The 20,217-nt window shown below is 37.1% G+C and overlaps 1 long non-coding RNA gene across 6 annotated transcripts in view; it reads right to left on the bottom strand.

Moving 5' to 3' along the window:
* The window catches only part of LOC146405706 (uncharacterized), a 413,778-nt gene extending 400,466 nt beyond the window's left edge, over window positions 1–13,312 (bottom strand). For all 6 annotated transcript variants that reach the window (XR_014838651.1, XR_014838649.1, XR_014838653.1 and 3 more), the window contains exon 1: window positions 13,100–13,312. This is a non-coding gene — a long non-coding RNA (uncharacterized LOC146405706). The remainder of the gene's footprint in view (window positions 1–13,099) is intronic.
* Between the last annotated feature and the right edge of the window lie 6,905 nt (window positions 13,313–20,217).

Genomic DNA, 20,217 nt, shown 5'->3' with positions numbered 1-20,217 from the left:
GTATCTTGGTGATGGTGATGAGTGATCCACTACTCAATTTGCTATATACACAAGCAACAGAATCATCCTATAAAAATATGTCGCATTTGATAATATTCTTACCTGAAACTTTTAAAGTATTTCTATTAATTGTACTAAGAATGAAATCAAACTTCTCGGCTCTGCCCCTCAGTGTCCAACACGATCTGGGTCCTATCTGTCTAATTCATCTTATGCTATTTACCTTCTTCCTTACTTGGCTTTGGGCTTTAAATTTCTTCTAGCTTTTAGAACCCATCAATCTAGTTTTTTTCTTATCTGTTCTATCCTCACCCCCTCACCTATCTGGATTCTTCTAAACCTTTATATGCTGGCTTGAAAGTCACCTCCTTAGAAATGTTTTCCCTAACCACTCTACCAACAATACCCTCCTATCTCTGATATTCACTGCTATTGCATCTAGTTCGTATCTTCATCTGTTAGCAGCATTACTACTACCATTACTTACCACAAAGTTGCTTCTTAAATTTATTTGCTCATTTGTTTTTTTTGTTTGCCACACCCAACTGGAAGCCACATGAGGGCAGTATAACACATCTGCCTTATCCACCACTGACTCACCAGCACTGGATAGAGTACATGGTGTGCATGCCAACATTATTTGTTGAATGCTCACTCCATCAATGGTTTTAGTTTTTTTCAACTATTTGTCTCTACTCTCAGATTCTTGCTCTCCACTATGTTCAAGACACTTGCCTTCTTTTGCATCAAGGTACACTATTTCTATCTCTGAGATTTCATTTAACAGGAATACTCAACCCTTCCAGCTTGGTCTGCCAAAATTCTGACAAAGTTGTCTTGCCCTCAATGATCTTTGGCTCCTTAGCATTTCTCTATCATTTAAAATTTCTCCACAAAATTATTATCCTTATATATTCACAACAGTAGCCTAAGATATATTGCCATCGTTTCTTCAACTAAACTCTGAATACATAGGCTTGTATAATATTTACTCATTCCTAGAGTTACTATGTCAAAGAATAGAACATTGATTTAGAATTAGTATCTGACAACTTCATATTTATTAGATATATTTATCAGATATCTTAGATAGCTTCATTAGAAGGATCTTAAAGAAAGTGAAGACGTATACATATATACTAACATTCTAAATAGCCAACCCAGCAAAACTTTCATCTTTAACACCTTAACATCTATTTTTTAAAAAAGAAATCCATTCTCCAGCTCAAAAGACACTTTTTTAAGTTTTATAAGAATTTGGTTGTGCTTGGGTGGTGATGACACCTAAGCTTCCCAAAGTATTCTAGACTAAAAATTGCAGGAACAAAACATACTGGAGACCATATGGAAACAAGTTCTGCAAGAATTTTGTGCAGTTGGCATCTGCTTCCATCAAACTTGGTATAGAAACTGATAAACTTGGCTTTTGGTTTCTTCTCTCAGGCTAATGCTTTAAGGATAGTTTCATCAAGGAATACTACTAGAAAGTGCTTTGCCAAGATCTTAAAAGCTGAGTTTTTTTGGTTTTTTTTTTTTTTTTTTTTTTTAAGTTCAATGATAACGCAGGCTTCATTCTCATCAAATTCTCATCTTGTATCAAGGCCTCCATTTCAGTACAAACATCTGTAATTCTGAGTATCAGTGCTACTGACCCATGTGTCTTTGTCTAACGAAATCAGAGATCAGGTTTAAGAATAGCTTTTATAAACATTCTTGACCCTCAAAGCCAAAGGAAGATTTAATTTGTGACCAAGGCTATTGCTGAAGCTCTACATAGTCTCAGCTTCTCCCATGTACAAATCTTGCTCGAGGAGCCACTTAAACCTCACATTCAACAAAAAATTATGGGCAGCCAGCACTTTGCCAGGCTTTGTTCTGGATGCTAGAGACACAGAAGTAAAAGACAGGCAAGATCAATGTTCTTCAAGGGTTTTTGTTTCAATCCCCTGGTAATCTTAGCTCTTTCATCTCTGACTCACAACTGTACATCAAAATCTCTATTTTTTTTCATCCTTTACCTCTCTCAAGGTGGTAAGGAAAAATGCAATCTCTTTTTCTATCATTTACCCCCAATTCTTTTTTATTCATAATATTTTAACTTATCAAACATATCCCATCATACTTAATAATACCATATTTATAAATCTTAGATGCTATGAATTTTAAGAACACACCATTATTTTATGTACCGCTTATAGAAAAAAATACTTCTAACAATTAAATTTGTCATTCCTTTTGTCACTTGCATTTTTTAATTTTTATTATTTTTTGAGGTGTAGTTGAATTATGATATTATTCACTTGTAATTAGTATCATATTACAAAGATAGTTCATTTAAACAGATATAACTTTTGAAAAAAATCACAGGTGTTTATGTAAAAATAAATATAAACATAATAAATTACATCTAAAATTTCTTCACATTAATATTCCAAGTTACTGATCAATTCAGAGTCATTAAGGTCATTATTTTCCATATAAAATATTCCTTTGTGCCATCAAGATCCTTGGGGAAACAGCAATTTTTAACTGGGCCTCATTATTGTCTTCAGGATTCTCTTCCAAGTTATACATTACTATCAGTAGTAATATATAGATATATAGATATCTACATATTCACACAAAATTTTATGCCTATATATGAGTAGTAACAAATACATTGCAATTGCTGCCTAAATGACAGCAATTGCATGACACATTTTGATCTTACACATAAAAATGTGAAAAGAAAGGTGGTTCTTAGAAAGGAGAGATATCACATCAAAAATGTAAGCCAGTTTTTCTTTTTTAAAGATGTGTATTTTAGCCACAAATTTTGAAAGAATAGCACTCCTAATTCTGTCCATGCGAATCTTCAAGGGCAATGTGAGTCATGTGCAGATAAGCAGTGAATGTATGGCAAGTTCCAAACTCCCCAAATGTGATCATTCTCATCAGTTCCTAAGGTAGAAACAAGAAATATGTTCCCTTTCAAAAGTTACCAGTGTCTGCTGTTTGCTCTGTCTGAGGAAATGGCTCAAAAGTGAAGAGAAGATCTGAGACTGCCTACAGAATCAGCTTTGCCAAGAACCTTAATTTAGCATTCTAAAATCTTAGAGTTGGTAGAGAAGTTGTAGAATGTCTAGTCCCAATATCCTCCTTCGGCATGCAGGAAACCCAGGCCTGCAATCACAGAGAGTTGCTAGACTGAAAGCTTGCCGAGCCTTCTGCCATTGCTTTTCTCCCACAACTTGCAAGCCTTCTCTGGGAGTCATTCTAGCACTTCCGGAAGAGAAGTAGTCCCTTACTCATTCTCTCCAGGTGATAGACACTGTTGGCATTGAAAGGACGCTTACTGCAATATGGCTCCTCTGGGCTTGATTGAAAAGGACAGAAAAATGCCTTTTCAAACATTCTTAAAGCAGAATTTGAAATCATCTAAGGACCTCTAGGAAAGACAAAGCTGCCTAATGAGTCGTAATCAGAAATCTGGAACAAAGTGAAGTAGAAGTCATGGTCAAGACCCCACCTGCCACCTGATTTTGAAAGCAAAGTTTTATTGGAACACATTCATTTCCATTTGCCTCTGTATTGTCTATGCCTCTTTTCAAGCTATAGCAACAAATTTGAGTGATTGCAATGGAGACCATGTGGCCTAGAAAACAAAACATACTTATTATCTGATCTTTTACAGAAAAAGTTGGTTGACTTCTTACCTGGAAAACAGGCTTTTAAGGACAAAGGACAGAAATAATAACAGGCTGCAGCTTTAGGCTCCAGAAAAGATTCTATGAATTGACAGTAAGGAAAAGACAATTCTCGTTTAACTTAGCTGTAAACAGGGCACTCACTGTCCATACCTCAATTTGCTAATTCATGATTCCATAGAACAGAACACACACACATAACATACACACAAACACTTCTGCACACTTTCAGAAGAAAGGGAATGGCCTTTATTCAGTTATCTGCCATGGCAACTTACTGTCAAGCTCTAATTTAACAATATATTTATTTCTTCAGCTATAAAGAATTCTTAATTAGCCTCTTGATTCATTCACCTGTTTCCCAAACCCTTGTCCAGTGTGTTTAAGCTCTCTTGCCAAATTTCCAACACCCCTATTCCTGAGTCATTCAAAGTTGTCATCTGTCCCTCTGCATTACTTCTACAATAAAATTCTTGTCTGATAGACATTAATACTTTACTGAATACATCCTGTATATAGTAAATCTCTTTCAAAATAAATAGGCTACCGAAGTTCTGTTAATAACAATTTGTACATTAAAATACTGCTTTTTAAAATGTTTTAAATTATCCCAAATTGATGAATACGTAGGATTTTTTATAATATAATTTTATATTTATCAGGAACAGAGACTTTTGGAATAACTGTGCTCCTCAACACAAAAATATCCACTTATGCTGAGCAAATCAAGGGACTGCCTTGATGGTGAAAACTCAACAGGGCTCTTGTAGCATTATCCATATAAATGAATGAAGAATTTAGCTCACAAAAGAACTATTGGATTGATTGTCTATCAATTTACATAACGATTCTATATTAAAAAGTGAAGAACATTCCTGAGAAAATGTTGTAAAGCTTATAAAAGTTAGGATTTGGGACACAGTACAATTTCTAAACTGATGTGGTAATCTACTAGATGGAATATATACCCCTAAATAAATGCCTCTTTAAGAGCACAATCTCCAATGGCCTTAATGTGCCACCTGCTAATATTTTACAGGCATACCCTGCAAGAATAGAAACATCCTGAATTGCAATTCATTAAATGAGTCCCTCAACCACACTTGAAAAAAAAAAAAAAAATTCTGAACTCTAATTGATTCTGTAAACTTTCCAACAGAGAGCTTTATGTATGCTAATAGTGTTGGCCAGCAAACATCCCCAACAATTTTGCTGGGTAAGTAAACCTAAGAGAGAGGTTGGCAGTCATCCCCACTGAGGTTCTTCTAAGCCTGCAAGAATGTCTTTAAATTCTGCAGTTGGTGAAAATACCCTGCTAGATAGTCACATTTTCAAATCCCTCATTTTCCTCCCAGCTTATTTTATAATATTTTGGTTGATTTGCTCTCAATCCAAAATAAAGTAAACTTACTGAGGATTTATGAGAACATATAAAAGATCTAGGGATGCTGAAAAGAAATACACGAAAAACAAATATGGCACTGGGACACTCGATAAAACATGCAATAGAGTTGCAGAATGTAGAAGAACAAATTTACTTGAATAAAGAAAAACACTATCCAAAAAATAAGATGCTGGATGAAGTGGGAGAGAAGGCAGGAAACAGAAGAAAGAGGGTAAATATACAGCTCATATAGAGCAGAACCCCTAAATGTGAGAGCCTATAAACACTGGAATGACTTAACAGTCTTCTTGAGGGAGTTGTAAAATGTTTTGTTCCTGGAAATGTTTACACAAAAGGTACGTAAATTGATGCAGAGAAGTAATTTATTTGACATTTCTAGATGTCCTTCCAACCCTGACTCTATGATTTGGGAACTTAAGAATGACTAAGGTGATGCCAAAAAATAAAAAACAAAAGAACCCATGCTTACGTTAAACACGCGCAAGATTTATGGTCTGCCTCAAAACATTTTTCCAGAGTAACATGGAGTGAATTTCAAATGCATCGTCCTCTGTTGGTAATCGTTTAAGTGCTAAGAGTGACTCAGAGCAATTGTGTAACCATATTCAGTCTATACATATTAATTGCCCTTCTGGCTTTCTTTATATTCTAGACCCAATTTTCTTAAACTCCAAATCAAATAGCTGTCTCACCGGCTCTCCAATAGTTTTCATTTAAAAAAAAAAAATAAGAATTTCTACAGACTTTGCCAAATTATTTCCATATTCTTAATGACAGGACCAGTCTCAGTTAAACCAGCTAAAGAATTTGTTTTCAAATTTCACAAAACGTTGATCCACTGTAAATGCAATTTTAGTCTACATTATGAGGTGTGCCTTCCTGGGAAGCAGCAGCATGCTTATATTTTCATTTCCACATGAAATAATGGGTTAGATTTAGGGAATGCAAGTTTATTATGAATTTTCCTTCATTTCTCTGAGTTTTCAATAGTATATGTATCTATTTTCTTTCTGGTCCACTACACAAGAAAAATTTTTGTATTAATTTCCCATCAGGCAAATAAAAATGAGGCTCTAACAACAATCAAGCTCCATGGTAGCATCATTCTTCACAATCTTATCCTTTATTTACTCCCTAATCTATTGGCCCATTTAGGGGTTAACACTGCCTTTTTCTAAGGCCAATTTTCAATTACATATAGTATTTAAAAGTTGTACAGAATATTCAAACCTGGGTGAAATTTCCACCAGGATTATATTTAAACTACTATTTCCCATTATCATTTCAAGTGAGCTTTTTTTTTTTTTACCCACTCTGAATGATACTGAACTACCCAGTCATTATTCCTTTGGACAACCTCTGCTATTTTCTGTTCCCCTCTTCCTTTTACTCTAGTAATTACTTGCTTTCAGTTCTTTTTATAGGCCAACCAATTCATCACATACATTCAGTATTTTCTCATAATTTTCACTCTAAATACTGTCTCTGACATCTCGCCAATATCCTATTGGGTCTCACTATTTCTGCTTTTATTTAAATGCTAATTATTTCCATCTTGGGCATTTTGGAAGGATTAATGAGTACGTGGGAAAACTGATGGCCCTAAAATTTTAAGGTTATTAACCCAGCTAATCATTAACTCTCAAAAAAGATCCTTATAAGAAAGATGGTGATTATTGTTCCTGTAGCATCTTTAATTAAAAATTTGTAAAAAGGACCTATTTTCTCTGGTTCGACTGGTTTTCGGATATAATAGGTTTCATGAATTTAAAATAAATTTAGGAAATGTCAAAGAATAATTTAAAGATATTATATGCCAGCTAGCCATTTTAATTTTATGCAAGGGAAACCAATAAATAGATTAATTTCATTAGATATGGACATGTGAACTGAAGTTTGGCACTTTCCATCAGCCTATACATGGAGTAAAACATGAGCCGCTATAGCTACCAACCTGCAGCACCCCCTGAGTGGAGCTCAGGTGGAGACCAGGAGTGAGGCACTCTGTGCACTGGGAAAACTGCAAGAACAAGCCTTCACATAGACAATTTTAGGGGAAGATTTTATGTGCTCAATTCTTGCATCTCCTCATATCTAGAAAAACACTAAAATCCTTCATGGTGATGTCTGTTCCTTGTGACTTGTATTTAACATACGTAAAATAGTTTTGAATTCCAACAGCAATACCTACAACAAACCTGCTAAGTAAAGTTTAAGATTTTATTGCCATTCTGCCCTTTGAATGCTTTCTACAAAGGCTTGTTTAAAGTTACTTGAATATTTACCTTGTGTGGTTGTGTCACCAATTTCATAACAGATTAGGTTCATTTATATGTGTTTCATGAGATCACCAACAAATTTTTGTAAAATGTGTGTATGCTGCATGTACCTCTCCCTCACCTTTATCATATCCTGATATTCCCTCTTTTCCTCCTTGGGTGGTATTTCAACCTGGTGTAATTAAGGATAAAGAATGTCATAGTCAGCTGTAAATGCAGTCACCTCCAAGGGTGAGAGCCAGGGAGTCCCGCAGGCTATGAAAACTCAGGATACTGGCCCAGATAGCTGACGTGCATATCAAAGGAAAGGTTTCAGTGAGCCCAGGCCTCTTTCGTTCCTGCTCCCCTGCCCTTTGTGGCAAAAACTCCTACACATCCTAGCTCCTCACTCACTGTCTCAGAGCAGTTTCTTGGGGCTACCTGAGATGCTGTTTCCTGGGCTTAAGTCCTAATTTCACCCCAAATAAAACTTAACTCTTAACTCTCAGGTTGTCTGTTTTTTCAGTCGACAGAAAAAACCAGAAAAGCAGAAGGCGCAATTGATTGAGAAGAATAAACCTTGTTGTGTTTTCCCCTTGGCCAAGAAAAAGCTATCAAAGAGCCAATCAAGATATTCATAAAGAAACAATTGCACCCACTATGGGCTCTGAAAAGCAGGGCGAGATTTGCAATGAGGCACCTACAACCCTATCCCTACTTAATAGCTTTGGGCCCTTCGCCCTGTGAGAATGTCTTAACTCCTTCCAGTTTGATCTAACTCAGACCCCAAGTGTAATTGGCCATCAAAATGTCAGTGCCCTCTGATAAAGATTGTTGAATGAGACATTGCTTGGGGAAAACTGACCTTGTATTAGCATGTAAGTTTGTGAACATAGATAGCAAAGTCACACAAAAAGCTTATGCAGCTATCCTCTGTGGCATCCTGATGTGGTCTCCTTAGTCTCGGAGTACCTTCTTGTGACTAGAAGAAGATGGGATCGGATCTCCTTGTACTTTTCCTACGTAGACCTGGAGCAATGATTTTGCCAAAGACCCTCATTTCTTTCTCTTGGTGAATGAATTTAGCAAACAAATTCAGAGCACTAGGGGTACTCATTGCTCTAAGAGTACTCTTATTTCTAGACCTTTTCCATTTACAGAGCAAAAAAACATACCCATGCTTTCAAGTCAAACTCAATGGCACCTGATCAGATCAAGATCCACGTGGAGATAATAGGCTTTTTGGGGGGCTCTGTACCTAATTTTGTATCTCTTATTTTTCTTAGACATTCTACACAATAGGGTAAGCTTCAAGGCTCACAAAAACGGTACAGCACCACACCCTAACATTGATCCTTCTTCATATACTACAGTATCATTTTTGTAATGTCTTCTCTCACAGTGACAATCTGATTCCCAAAAGGGTCAGTATATTAACTCACTTTTCTTTATCTAACATACATAAAACAGTTTTGAATTCCAACAGCAATACCTACAACAAACCTGCTAAGTAAAGTTTAAGATTTTATTGCCACTCTGCCCTTTGAATGCTTTCTACAAAGGCTTGTTTAAAGTTACTTGAGTATTGACTTTTTGTGGTTGTGTCACCAATTTCATAACAGATTAGGTTCATTTATATGTGTTTCCATTTAATTTTAGGGTTTTTTAATTTAGTGTAATTTAATTTCATTTTCATTAAAGTATCTACAGGACTCAAAACTCAAAATAATAAAACTAGAGATAGTATTCCTCTCCTTAACCCCTCCAATCTGTTCCTACTCATCTTGAGGCCTCTGTTCTCAAATGTCTCGTTATATCTGACTCCTACGAGGAAAAGCAGACATACTCCCAGTTTGTCTCTGTCATACTTAACTTGCTTTATTTTCCTTAATACTACCTAACACCTCAGGATATAATTTTATATATGTTTTCATATGTATATACATATACATATGTAGGTACACACAAATATATATATATGTGTATATACATATACACATATATATATAATCTGTCTTTTACTAGAAAATTCCATGAGAATACCTTGTTTCATTCACTGTTATAGTCCAAATATCTAGAATAATCCTATGCATAGCAGATATTCGAAACACATTTTTGTACGAATTTCGTGAATGAATAACATATTTTATACAAATGAGAGCCACTGTACAAAGATAATTCCAAAACTTATCTTTTTTACACAATACCTCCTGGAAATCAATCCACATGAAACTTCGCTTCATTTGCGGAAAGCTACAGATTATTCCACAGTAAAGCTATAGTTCATTTAACCTATTCCATGGTAAAGCTAGTTCATTTAACCTATCCTTTTTTTTTTTTTTTTTTTTTTTTGTCTTTTTTGCCTTTTCTAGGGTCGCTCCCGCAGCATATGGAGGTTCCCAGGCTAGGGATCAAATCCAAGCTGTAGCCAGTGGCCTACGCCAGAGCCACAGCAATGCAGGATCCGAGCCATGTCTGCAACCTACACCACAGCTCACGGCAACGCCAGATCCTTAACCTACTGAGCAAGGCCAGGGATCGAACCCACAACCTCATGGTTCCTAGTGGGATTCGTTACCCACTGAGCCACTATAGGAACTCCCATTTAACCTATTCTTTATTGAATGGCATCCAAGTTGTTTCCAGTCTTTCACTGTTGCAGACCTGCTGTAATGAATATCTATATACTTATACTTGAGTTCATTTTCATATTTAATATATTTTAAATGTTATATTCAACAAAAGTTGGTGTGTAATCAAGAATAAAGAAAAATTTAGATTTAGAAGATAAATATGATTTCATTGGTAGCTTATGGTACAATTTCCTACTTACAGTAGCTTCAGATTAAGCCACAGAGATATAAACTGATTTCATGCAACCTAAATAGTATTGTATCTGGGCACAAATGCTTGGGAAGAACAGAATAAAATGATTTCTAAGGTCCTATGTAACCCCAATACTCCATGGTATCCTATGCTCTATCAAATATGCCAGATTTATTTTAACCAATTTTCACTGATCTTTTAAGATAATAATGCATAAAATGCTAGAAGTCTTTTGAAATAGTTAAGTATTCACATATACAGGTTGTATTACAGCTCTTTAATTCATATATATATATATTATATATATATATAATATATATATTATATATATAATATATATAATATATATAATATATAATGTATATATTATATATAATATATATAATGTATATATAATATATATATAATATATATATAATATATATAATGTATATATATATAATATATATAAATATAATATATATATATAATATATATATATATACACTTTTTCATTTCCACAAAAAAGAAAATCATGGACTTGGAGAATAAACCTGTGGTTGCCAAGGGGAGGGGGAGGTAGTGGGGTAGATTGGGAGCTTGGGGTTAATAGATACAAACTATTGCTTTCAGAATGGATTAGCAATGAGATCCTGCTGTGTAGCACTGTGAACTATGTCTAGTCACTTACAATGGAGCATGATACTGTGAGAAAATAGAATGTGTACATGTATGTGTAAGTGGGTCACCATGTTGTACAGTAGAAAAAAAACTGTATTGGGGAAATAACTACTAAAAAAGATGGATATATGTATATGTATAACTGATTTACTTTGCTGTATACCCAATATTAACACAAATTTCTAAGTCAACTATACTCCAATAAAATTTTTAAATAAATAATTAAATAACAATTTTTTTAAAAATCACTCATATATTTATAGTAAAAATAATGACAATAATGGAAAACATACTCAATTTTTGTAAAAAAATCTGTGAGTCCATAATGATACTGTGAGAAAATGAGAGAAAGAGAACAGGACAAACTGTGCATGTACAAAGTAAAAGCCCAAAAATGTGAACAATTTGGAAATCTAGCAGAGAGGTAGGCATTCAATCATTCTTTAGAATACTTAAAAAAAAAGAAAAAAGCTAGGGAAACATAAACAAATAATGAAGATAAGTTCAAATGCAAGGACCAGCTACATGGCAAAATGCAGACATCAATATCACTCTCACCTTTTTGTTACTCACCCTACATTCCCACTATAAAAGTAAGTTGCAGTAAATTAGCTGCTCTGACAAAAGCAAATGTAACTCCTTATACAATGCTATGTATAATGCATTCTAAAAAACTATTTCATTTTAAAACACAAAATGTTACATTTGGGGATTTCCTGGGAAGTGGAGGTGACATTTGATACTAATCCAAACATAAATGTGAATACTGTAATAGCAGCATATTTTACGGGTCTATTTGACGAGCAAACTACATCATAATCCTAATGAAAAGCTGTCTCTATAGAAATGCATACTGAACATGGAATAGTAATAACTTTGACATTAGCATTTATTCTCAATACAAAGGTGATTTGGGTAATGTTACATAACATATTTTTCAGAAACATGTCACATTAAACTAAGCAGGGCTGGCCTGTTTTTGCTTCATTCCCAGGCTTCCCTTCTCACTTTCAGATGATTCCCACAGCTCAAGTGGGTCTCCATCCAAAGGAGGTGTTATTTTTTCAAAAGTTTGCTTCTCCTCACCACCGAAAGCTTATCTCAGTCATGTGTCTGCTCAATCTTCTGCTCCCTGATTCTACAGTAATGCACAGAAATTCACCTTCTGTATCCATTTCCTTCATGGTCCACAGTATTTGCTAGCTAGCATTATAAATCATTCCTGCTTAGCATACTAATTAGGAGAACTAGTTGACCACTTCCTAAGGGTGTTAACTGCAGCCTTCTGAAAACAACACCATGGCTTTCTACTGTCTGAATTACAACAAAGTTATTCTTCAGCTTCCTCTGTGAGCCCACAGACCTGTGCACAACTTTGGGAAACACATTCCTTAACAGCAAAGTTATTCCTCTCAGTCTTTATCTAATCCCCATTAAACCAAGTTCCTTAAGAGCAAAAATCATTTATCCTGAACATTTTTGTATAGCCTAATACTTAGCACATTCTAAATGCTCAGTAAGAGACTATGGAACTTAATCATCAAACTGAAAACACTTAGTTCTGGAAACACATAAACCTCAAAGTAAACACTGCATTTCAGAGAGATTCTTTGTTTTGGAAAATATTAAATTAATATTAGGAAGGACAATCACAGAGGCCAAAGACCAGAAGCTTTTCCCAGTTCTTGGAAAAACTGCCTGTTGTTGAGAGTGGGTAGATTCAAAACAGCCTTTTAGATGAAGAAAGGGAAGACCTATGGGAGGAGCATGCTCAGGGCCCAACGTGGAGATAGTCCAAAAAACAATACATTTCAAAAGAACAGAATTTGAATCTTCACTTTTAGCCTGGTGATTCTTGTTAACTCAGAAGAAAAAACAAAAAAACAAACAAAAAAAAACAACCCGAGATAATTTTCGAGAAGAAAAGTACAATAGCTCACATGTGACTACCAATTTCCTCCTAGAGCTTACAATTTTAACCTGTTTAATATCCTGGTCCTACAAAAAAGCAACAGTGTCTCTAGAAAATGAGAGGGAAAGAACAAATTGTCTTGAAAGGCAAACAGCAATCACTGCACTAATATCTATGGTATACTGCAGTAGGGACCAGATTCTAAAAATTTTAACTATGTGACACAATGTGCAATAATAGAGTTCTCTAAACTTGAAAGATCCCAAGAGTAAAAGGAAAACTGAGGTGAAAGCAGAAGACCAGAACTCTAGGCCGCAGCAATAGCTGCTGTTCCCCTGAGCAAAGATCTTACCTGTATCTCTGATTCTTGATCTAAATCCTGCATACAGCAGACGAGATGCAAGTTTAAGGTTCTTTCAAGGATATTATTAAATAACTCCATGTTTAATTTGTTCTCCTTTGGGACTAAAAGTAATATGAGGTGAAACGGCCCATAAATTGTAAAAGTATGTACGCGTTTCGAGTGATTCCTGGCGTACACTGCCCAGATCTCGCTCTCAAGACCAAAGCTCAGATTTCACAGCTTTATTCTCAGCTAGGGGGTGGGCCAGCTGCAGATGGCTTACAGCTGAGTCCCTCTCAATGAATTAACCTCAGGTACAGGGGGAAGATAACACTTCTTCCTAAGAATAACGTAGCCTCCAGCTACCAACCAATGCAGAGATACAAGGGCTCAGCCCTCTGGCCACCATATGGGGCAACTCTGAAAGATCATACTAGGTCTAAAACAACTTAAGGATTCAACTGAAGCCTGCTGAAACTACAGGAGAGCAAAACTTCTCCCAAGCCCAATCCTGCTTCTCTCACTCCCTTATAGGTATCATGTCCAAGCACATGCCCCAAAAGCCTCCTGCCAGCACATCTTTATCTCAGGTCTGTGTCCCGGGGAACTCAACAGGTGGTCCTAGAAAGCAAATTAGAAAAATGGAATTGAGGGGAGCTGATGATAAGGCTTGCTTCATTGGTGGTATCTAGAGTACTGACAATTCCTGGCATGCTGCAGTGGTGTGATTATTAAAAGTTTTACCTGTGGTTAACTGAGATGAGACAGTTGTGTGTCAGAAAGCACTGGCAGGTGCAGTGTCTTAGGTACTTGAGAGTATTAGGGAAAAAATAATGATAAGAATTATAGAATCTGACAGCTTCTGTTGACTACTACTAATGTGCTGTAGAAATTCAAGGATAATCTGAAAGGGATTTATCATTTAAAACTAAATGCAAAAGTCAAAGGGCTTCCTTGGAAGCATGTAAAGAGATTCTCATCTAATGCAGCCAGAGGGTAGAAAAAGCTTAAGATTGGGCTCAACACTGAATTGTAAGGAAAGCAGGGGTCCAGAAAAGAGATACTGAATTCCCAACCCCAGCAGGTGAGCCATGCAAGGTGAGCCCTGAGACTTGGAAAGGAGACACCTGGGTTGAAATTCTTGAGAATCATGACCCCTCGGATCCATCTAGCACTGTAGAAGAGATTTGCTCTTCTCCAAGCTTGGTATTCTGCCCTTGGTGTTAGATGATGCAGAGCCTTGTACGAGTCTACCCTACAGCCACTCCTAGCTACAAGACTTACAATTAAGACCAAAGCACTGTGTACCCCAGTCAAGAAAGTTCTAGGCCTGCTAAGGGAGAACAGAGATGCAGGACCTGGCACATGTGACTCAGGAGAACCAGGAGTATATGTATGGGGCTGGATCCTGAGGGTACTGGGTCAAGGAGCATGAAGTTGGGTAAGGGAGAGTTGATCAACCTCTCTTGACATTCTCTCTTGACACAGGAGATAATAATCAGGTGAGAACCCTGGGATATGGTGCTAACACATTGCTAAGACAGCTCTTGGATCCTCGAAACAGCAGTGGCCCCCACTGAGAGAACAAGAAATGTGAGAAAGGAAACAAAATGATCCAGGAGGTAATGTGTCGGAGGGACATTCTAATACTTTGGGGGGGTGGGGAACCTAGTCACTGACCATCTGTGCTCCATGGAAGGGCCTGAAGGCAATACTGTTTACTGAAGCAATGAGGAATGTGTTGGTGAAAGAAGTACCAGAAATGGTGAGAAACTTACTGGTAGCTATTTTCATTAATACAGGGATAATTGTAGGAGATGCTGTATTGACCTACTGGACAGTGAAATGAATTATGTAATTCTAACATAATACATGCAATTAATGGAATTCAGAGCTGGCCATCCCGCAATGTTCTAGTCTGGCATGTGGGTTATTTTAAGCAGAAAACAAGCAAGGTCCAAAAGACTCAGGAAAAACCTTTGAACTTCCCCCTAAGTGCCTAAAAATAACTGAGCTAGAAGGCCTAAGCCAAGAAAGAGGTGCCACCATAGATAATTATAGTAAAAAAATGGACTAGGTGTGGTAGACAGGAATGTAGCAAAGCCCATTTGATCAAAGTCCTCTCTGTGTCCCATTGTCTCTAGATGGTCCAGCAAATATTTATTTACCAAACATTTTCTTTTCTTCTTCCTATGAATCACTTTACCTGCCTTTGAAGCCCCAAACCCCTACCTTCCTCTCCCTAGGACAGAATGATGCTTATACTTCATCTTGCCTTGCTGTCTTTGAAGTTCTTCACGCTTATGTGAGGTCCGCATATATACAGAATAAATTTCATTTTATCTTGTTAATCTGCCTATGTCATTTTAATTATTTGACCAGCCAATTTAAAAACTATGGGGGAGAATATTTTTCCTTCAGAATACTTCAGAAACCAGGGGTACACAATCATCAAAATGAGGGACAAAGTGGGGTTGCAAATATTATCTTATCATGTGCCAATTTTTTTTTTAAAGGATTTCCTGATCTCTATTCTGGGATGCAATTAAATTACTTTAAAATGTTTGATTTCTTTTTTTTTTTCTGTCTTTTTAGGGCTGTACCCTGGCATACGGAAGTTCCCAGGCTAGGGACAGAATCAAAGCTGCAGCTACCGGCTTACAGTACAGCCACAGCAATGCCGGATCCAAGCCACGTCTGTTACGGCAACGCCAAATCCTTAACCCACTGCGTAAGGCCAGGGATTAAACCCCTGAGTCCTCATGGATACTAGCTGGATTCGTTAACTGCTGAGCCATGACAGGAACTCCTAAAATGTTTGATCTTTGTAAGGATTTATTTTAAACTTTGTTACAAGGAATGACAGCAGTCTTTGGAGGTAATTTTGCCTCACTAATGAAGCAATAAATGCCCTTCTGAGTACCCCACACAACACCCACCCCCATGTGGCTGATGGGAATTCCAGCAATGCCTGGCCCTCTCTGTCCTCAGCAGTTGGGGGGAGTATTTTGACTCCCTTTGGTCATTCCTCTACCCAGCTTTGAGAAGTCAGCTGAAGATCCCAGACTCTCAAAGACGTTTGGAGTTCTCTCTGTCTCTCCATCTCACTCTCTGCAGCTCTCTCCTCTCCAGTATTTTTCCCTTAGAACTCTAATCACACCAGCCCTCCTAAAGTCCCAAATCTGCCTCCTTAGCTCAAAATATTTACAAGTGAGAAAACAAGACTCTATTAAGAAAATGAAGCATTATCATCAAATTGATTGTTTAATGCATCAGTCCATGCAAATCTGTGTGAATTTTCGCAAATAATTATGAGTAGGTATGATCCCCTCTCCCAGAAATCCCAGACCTATCTGAAATACAGAGTAAGTACACTTCGTAGGAAGTTTAAGATGTTCGACTAGCAGAATAGACTATAAAACACATATTCCTAAAAGCACTGAAATTCTAAGATCATTTCAATCCGCAAAACCCAATACTTTTATGCCCCAGATAAACTGCCAATACCTGAGCTCCCAGCATTCTTCCTGGCCTCTATATCACAGACTTTTGTGGTAAACAAGGATGGGATTCCTGGCCAACATGCACCCTTATTTTCAAAGAATTTTTGCTCTCCCGTAGTCATGGGGCCCTGCAGTCACATCACAATCACAATACTCTTGTACCCACAGGAGTAGTTATACAAGTCAAGATAAGCCTAGAGAATTCTGTACCTACCAGAAATTTGGAATGAAACCCAGAAGTATCAGTTAATTTCTTTGGTGCCTGACCTGAAAGGACATTTATAATTGCCTGCAGCTGTCACATGGAAAAACAGAGAAAGCTGATCCATAGTGAGAAGAAACTAAAGGTGAGATGCAAAGAAAAACAGATGATTCGGGAGAGAGTAAATGAGGTTATAATGGCTTTACAATTCTCAGTAATCCCCCTGTGTGAGATTCATCTATTGCTCCTGACACTGAGTTCTGATAAGAAACTGTTTTAATAAATTCTCCCTTTCTACTTAAACTAGTATAACAGATAAATTGACCTAGCCTACCTTGTGGGATGTAATCAAATTGCAACTTTACGTGTCTCCAATTGTTCCTTTACAATTTATTCAGTGAAAGAAAATTTTTTTCTTGCCCTTGAATGAAATTCTTTCTCTAGTAAACCCCATAAATTTTTGTTCTCATTTAAAATACAGCATCTTGGAGTTCCTGTCGTAGCGCAATGGTTAACAAATCCGACTAGGAACCATGAGGTTGCGGGTTTGATCCCTGGCCTCACTCAGCGGGTTAAAAATCCGGCATTGCCATGAGCTGTGGTGTAGGTCACAGAAATGGCTCAGATCCCATGTTGCTGTGGCTCTGGCGTAGGCCAGCAGCTACAGCTCCAATTAGACCCCTAGCCTGGGAACCTCCATATGCCACAGGTATGGCCCTATAGAAGACAAAAAAATAAATAATTAAATAAATAAAATAAAATATAGAATCTCCTCCAGTTACTTTAAAATCCAAAAACTGCCCCAGTTCTCTAAATTATCCAAGTCTAGATAATAATCCCAACTCAACTTTCCTCTCAGACTACTACTGAAAGGTGCAACTTGCACTGGAAAGGGGAAGTTAAGGAGGCATGTCATCTTTCTTTCTCTACTTACTATTGTTACTGAACTGAGGTTTGGCTGCTCATTGCTCAAGAGAGACAAATGTCAGTACAAAAAAAAGTTGCTTTAATCAGAAAAGCCACCAATCTGGGGAAAAGGTGGACTCATGTCACAAGATCAACTCTGAAGATTCTGCTCAGACATGACAATCTTTAAAGGGGAAAGAATCTCAGTGACTCATGGAGGCAGCAGGTTGGGTTCTGCATCATTCTACATTGAGAGCAAACTGACAGGATCCAAATATAATCTTGCCTGCATGATCTGCCTGCAGGATTGCTAAGAGAGCTGTTAGCGGCAGAGTACCAGTCATTTTTTAACTGCTTAATTCTTCATTCTCCTTTTTTTCTAGGAAAAGAACAGTTTAGGCAAGGCATGGAATGCATTCAGAAGAGCGTAAATCTGGGGTTCGGTTAGAATATCTAGTAATCTAATTTCTATAATCCGGTTCTTTTAAGATTAGAGGGAAACAGAAATGGGCAAACAGAAAAGGGACAAAAGAGCTGCCTTCACCGTGTCTTCTGCTTTGCTAACTTCAGTTTCTGACATCTCCAGGGTCGAATCCAGGTGGAAAAGGGGGCTTGGGGTCAAGAGGAGTCATACAGGAAGTGTAGGTATATGGCAACGGGCCCTTCTCAATGACAGATGTGCAGAGCTGACCTCTTTGTAAACTTTCCTGAGGAATACTTCTCTCACCTCATGCTTAATCCCTCTGGCTCCGATTCCTGCAATATGATGAATACCCATTTTTAGTAGTCCTTTCCTCTGCAACCCCTAGGTTCCCAGGGATCCAGGTAATTAATACCACACGAAATTCCTTCTTGGGATACTTGAGATTTCAGAGAGGTTCTCTTGGGCAGAACTGCAAATGGCTTCACCAATTCTGTCTTTCCTGTGAGGTCTATCCCTGGTGTATGGAAAGAACACATTCTTTGCACAGCTGTTACCAGGAGGAGGTTATACTTCCAAGAGTCCTCTGAAGGCTTTCTTTGCTCTGCTGCCACCAGCTGACAGCAACAGCCTCTCACCTAGACCAGTAGATATATCTTACATTTTCTGAGTTGTCCTATTGAGATAGCACCACCCTTAAATCTTTCTCAAGGAGAAATGGGAATCAAGGCAAGAATTTGCAAATCCTTTCTTTTTTCTTCCTTGGATCATTTAATGCACTTGTCCTTGGTCATGGTCCTTGAGAGAAGACCAAGAGTTTAAAAAAAAAAAAAAAATGTGCCCAGAATTCTTGCCATGGCACAGTAGATTAAGAATCTGACTGCAGCAGCTCAGGTAGCTACAGAGGCACGGGTTTGATCCCCAGCCCAACACAATGGATTAAAGGATCTGGCATTGCCACAACTGCAGCGTTAGTCATAGCTATGGCTTGGATTCAATCCCCAGCCCAGGAACTTTCTATCATATGCTACACGGATGAACATTAAAGAAAAAAAAAAAAAAAAAAAGCTGCCTTTTTTTTTTTTCCATTTCAGTATAGGACCTTTGTTTGTGTGTGTAGCTCCCATTGAATCCTCGTGTCACAGGCAAAAGTTACCTTTTATTATGTAACATTAAAATTAGTTTCTGCTATTACCCTTCCAACCTGTGCCCAAAGAACCTTTAATAAAGTACTTCCAGTATTCACAGTAAATACCTATATTAGAGGCTTTGCAAACCTAAAGGTGTATCTCACTGTTGAATGATTGTGAATGTTCACGGAATGTAACAATTTGCTGAGTCAAGAATGTGAATCACATTAGCTAAGCAATGAGCTAGCAAACCATTCCACATCCTTATCCATATGTAATCTTGTTTCTTTACCCAGAATGGAATAGAAAGTAAATCTTGTGAAGTGGTTTAAGTAAAAGACCATTCTTACTTAGAAAACAGAAGTTGTAAAAGCATCAAAGTGTCAAAAGTATCAAAGGCTAGGATATGACTGTGCCTTAAATCTATGATTATTATAACACACTAGATCATTCATTCATTGAATAAATAGCATTTGGGCACCTAGCCTGTGCTAGCCATTGTGATGGGTGCTCAGTATAAATACTGAATAAAATGAGCATGATTTCTGCTACTTTGAAGCTTCCTATCTGTATTTGCCCTAGCTAAAAACAAGGGAAAAAAAGATTCATGAAATTATTCTGCCAAAGCCATACTTATTCATCAAGGAAGAAAGAAAATTGTGATGAAAGGTAAATCTGCTTAATTTATGGTGTGAAAATATGCCCAGGAAACATGTGCCTTTAGTGAAAAATGTAAATCCTTAGAAAGCCAGGTGCCTGTACAAGTTCTTTTCATGAGGCAAACATAAATGAACTGACCTTTAACAGAGTAATGGTAAAGAAAAGTAGAGAAATATTTTTGCTGTGTATAATATGAAGTTAACAGGAAAAACAATAAGGTAACCATATTTCTGCAGAATTGCTCTTCCATGGTCTGAAGAAACTAATGGAAGATGAAGCTTATAGCCCAGAATAAATGCTCAGTG

This window comes from Sus scrofa, chromosome 2, assembly GCF_054392235.1.
Source record: "Sus scrofa isolate SSC_HxYL_T2T_F1_AM1 chromosome 2, Sscrofa_HxYL_maternal_Yorkshire_Landrace_v2.0, whole genome shotgun sequence".
Lineage (NCBI taxonomy): Eukaryota > Metazoa > Chordata > Mammalia > Artiodactyla > Suidae > Sus > Sus scrofa.
This window is presented reverse-complemented; position numbering and strand designations above follow the sequence as displayed.